At 32.7% G+C, this 3,794-nt stretch overlaps 1 long non-coding RNA gene across 2 annotated transcripts in view; it reads right to left on the bottom strand.

Moving 5' to 3' along the window:
- LOC106872923 (uncharacterized) overlaps positions 1 to 3,794 on the bottom strand; it is a 391,770-nt gene that overhangs the window by 63,830 nt on the left and 324,146 nt on the right. For both annotated transcript variants that reach the window (XR_008264457.1, XR_008264456.1), the window contains one exon: positions 492 to 583. This is a non-coding gene — a long non-coding RNA (uncharacterized LOC106872923). The remainder of the gene's footprint in view (positions 1 to 491; positions 584 to 3,794) is intronic.

Genomic DNA, 3,794 nt, shown 5'->3' with positions numbered 1-3,794 from the left:
ATATATATACATATAATATCGCTATCAACATACGCACACATATATGTTAGACACTAATATTTCTTTGATAATTTTTACTACGTAACAAATCTTCGGAATGCTGCACTGCATTAAATGAATAAAAGGCTGAATATATTGATACTCTGCGGAACGTAACTTAAGTAGTGAACTCGCGATTGTCCATGCAGTGAACCATATATTGGTTCGTTGGAAACCTAAAGCAAACACCGCCATTGCTCGCAACTACATGTTATAAATATATTACATTGTAAACTAATTCAAGTTGCGTCAGAACTTATCTACACTTTTCTGCTTTCGTTTACAATATCGAGAAATTATTCTCAATAAAAAGAAAAAGGGAATAAAGAAAGAAAATATAAAATTAATAATGGTTCTGGTTAAATATTAAATTTAGAATAAAAGTATTTATCGTTTGTTAATGAAAATATTTAAAGCTTTTTAACAAATTAAAAGTTCTCGTTCGTGCAAACCTTTATTTGCTTCAAGACTATTTTAATCATCGTATTGAAAATTTCTCTGCTTGAACACAATTGACACAACTTTCCTTCATCTGTAAATATAGCTGAAATAAAATACAAAGTAAAAGAATATTTATCGTATGATTAAACCAAGCCAATATATAACACTATAGAGAATAGGAATTTGTTAGACAATGAGTATTTGTAATAGTAAATCCTGTATTTGCAGGGAGTATACATACATGTGTAGTTAACAAAAAGGAAACAGAAATTTTTTCAATATTCGATCTAACTACAAATAAAATTGAGAAGGTCTCTACCTCCAGAGCCTAGGTTCGATCGAGGCATTTTGAATGAAATTTAGTCAATGGAAACTGTGCGGAAGTTTGTCCACTAGACTGAGAATTCAAATAATCCCGTGGGAAACAATTTGAAATTTTGAGGAACATAATGGCAAACCACCGCTCGTTTGTGAAAAGAAAGTAAACCTGGATTGTCACAGAATAATCAGACTTGATGCTTGCATTCTTAATATAACAATGACTTGATTCTTGCGTTCTTAATATTACAATAGGTATTGATTCCTATTGAAATTAAATATTCTATTGAATAAATGCAAAAAAAAGTTACGATGCTAGAGACATTTTCTTACACACATTCTGAACGTATTCCGCCTGCAAATGCAATGAAATAATCCGATGAGTAAATGATAAATGTTTCATTCCAAAGCGTGTACCTGAAGTAAACATGGAATGGTGACAATAACATTATAAAACAGAAACGGGTGAGCCAAACCGATTCTTATAGGACCACTATTGTTACAATCCCTAGGAATTCATCGCTGTATTAGACGTTTAGAAGTCACTTGAAATTAAGTATTTTAATATGCTCTTCAGTTTATAGACTGTGTATTTTGTTTTAGGTGTGATTTCTCTCGTTTCTAGCTGAATCTTTAACTATAAAATGTGTTGTGTGTAGAAAGAGAGGGAGTCTATTGAAATTATAGCATTCTAAAAAGTACAATGTTGTTACATATATTGTCTCATTTTACCTCCCAAATACCCTTACCGTAAAATATTTACCAGACTGAAATATGTATTAACGTTGCTATTTTCAACTTCAAAACTTTTAAATGTAATGCCTTAGTCCACAGTGTGAAACAGCTAAATTTATATATGTATATATATATATATATATATATATATATTCTGTATATAGTATTGAAATGTCTGCAGCATGCTTCAAAGAAAACAAGTATGTTTAATTTATGGTTGTAGTTAAAGAAATGGCTGGAATTCTTTGATCTGTGAGTGTTACAAGACTACGGCATAGATTTAGCAATCGTTTTAGAGTGTAAGCATGTAACAAAGCAATAACTTTACGAAGACTGACTATTCGATCTTATCGGTCAAAGAATTTGACTTAGATCTTTTATCGATTTTAAAAAAAAAACAGGCTATACTTGGCATGTTTCGAAATTAAAAACGTTATTAAATGTACCTACATCAAATCAAATGAAACTCGAGTCAACATGCAAGCACTTATGCAACTAAAATTCCCTTAAATCAAATTAAGGAATGAAATACTGCTCAAGATAGTGGATGATAAACATAAAATGTTATTGGGATGTGTCGAATACTCTCTCAGGCATGACGAAAGACTGTATAACAATTTCAATTTCAACAAACGCCAGTTTGAGTGACTTGCGTTTTACTCCTACCAATTCACGGCTCCGTTAATATAAACACTGGGCAAGACAACTACCAACATCCGATGGTAAGGCTTCAGCTCGGAAGTTCTAGATTTTTGGAGAGTATAGAGTTAAATCTTAGTCACCACTAGTATCAGATCAACTATCTCCTGGAGTGGTAGTAATTGTCAGGGCCCCAGTTTTTAGCGATTAACGCGAGATCGCCATGTGGCTAAGACAGACAAGGAACAGAGAAGAGCCGGTGCTTGTGTATGTTCCATACAGGCCGACCAGCGTGTGGACATGTCTTAATCAGACATGAACCAGCCATTTGTTAAAGCATGAAGTAGGCATTGTTCCTAAAGAGTAAGCTCTGGAGAAGTCGAGATTAGCAGAGTAAATAAGCCGATAGAAATCAACGGGAACCCACTGCTGTATGTTACTCACGAAATATCATGAGTATTCCGGTTCGGCATGCAGAACCAGGGCCTCTGAAACATGTGGGCATGTCAAATCGAGAGAGAACGAAAGCCAAACTCGAGAGAGAGGGAAGAGAGAGAGAGAAAGAAAGAAAATAAGAAGGAAATAAGCACACATCAGAAGCAAAAAGAGAGTGGGAGAAAGAAAGAGAGCGAGAGAAAGAAAGAGAGAATATTAAATAATATTATAATAGTAAAAAAAGAAGAGGTAAAAAGGGAGAACCCTTCTAACAATGTAGAAAGTTTTATTTAAAAAGACAAAAGCTTCATATTTCAGGCACAAAGGACAATCCTCAGAAGAAAACAGCCCAAGAAATGTCTTTTACATCGAATTCGTTATTTTATTAAAATTTTCTGCATTACTAAAGGTATTCTTTTGTTTTTCCTTCTCTTCTTTTACTTCTGTCCTAAAATGCTTCAAGCGAACTACAACGTTCTTAAAATTATAATATAATCACGCCTTTGGCTATCTTTTAGATAAAATACCTCTTATACAATACAAAGTGAAACAATCTGTTTTCATCTCGAGCCAACACGATAATATCAACTATTTTTGTCTTCACCAGCTAAATCGTAGAGTAGAACTCCCGCTTAAAAATAGTCTGTATTTAATAGTACAATCCGAGCTACATAATGCCTGAAAACATCTGTTCAGGACTCAAGTCAGTATCGACTTGAAATTAAACTATAACGATACAGGATTTCTTTTTTATTGAAAATCATTTCTAATTCGCTTAGAATAAAGCGGAAACCGAATTCTTAGCCGGCTTCAACGCTTGCTCTAAAATATTTCCTGTTAGAGTGTCCATGAAAAAAAACATTAGAGTACATTTTAATATGTCATTTATCAATATTTTTATAATTCTATAAGTGATTGTATATATTGTTCTATATTTCTATGTATTTTCTCTAAATAATTTTGTAATTCTATACATTTCTATATATCTGTTATCTCTATTTCTGTATATATTTTTGTACATTTAAAAAAAAATCTGTCTTTTTTTAGCTAATCTTGTAAGTTATTTTGTACGCATGCACTCACTCGCGCATGCACACGTACAAATACCACGCACACAGCTATATTCGTTTATGTCTACATAATTCTAAATATTTATCGCTCTCACTCTCTCTCTCTCTCTCTTTATA

This window comes from Octopus bimaculoides, chromosome 6 (genome assembly GCF_001194135.2).
Source record: "Octopus bimaculoides isolate UCB-OBI-ISO-001 chromosome 6, ASM119413v2, whole genome shotgun sequence".
In the NCBI taxonomy this organism is placed as follows: Eukaryota; Metazoa; Mollusca; class Cephalopoda; order Octopoda; family Octopodidae; genus Octopus; species Octopus bimaculoides.
The sequence above is the reverse complement of the archived record's forward strand: the minus strand, read 5'-3'. Positions and strand labels throughout refer to the sequence as shown.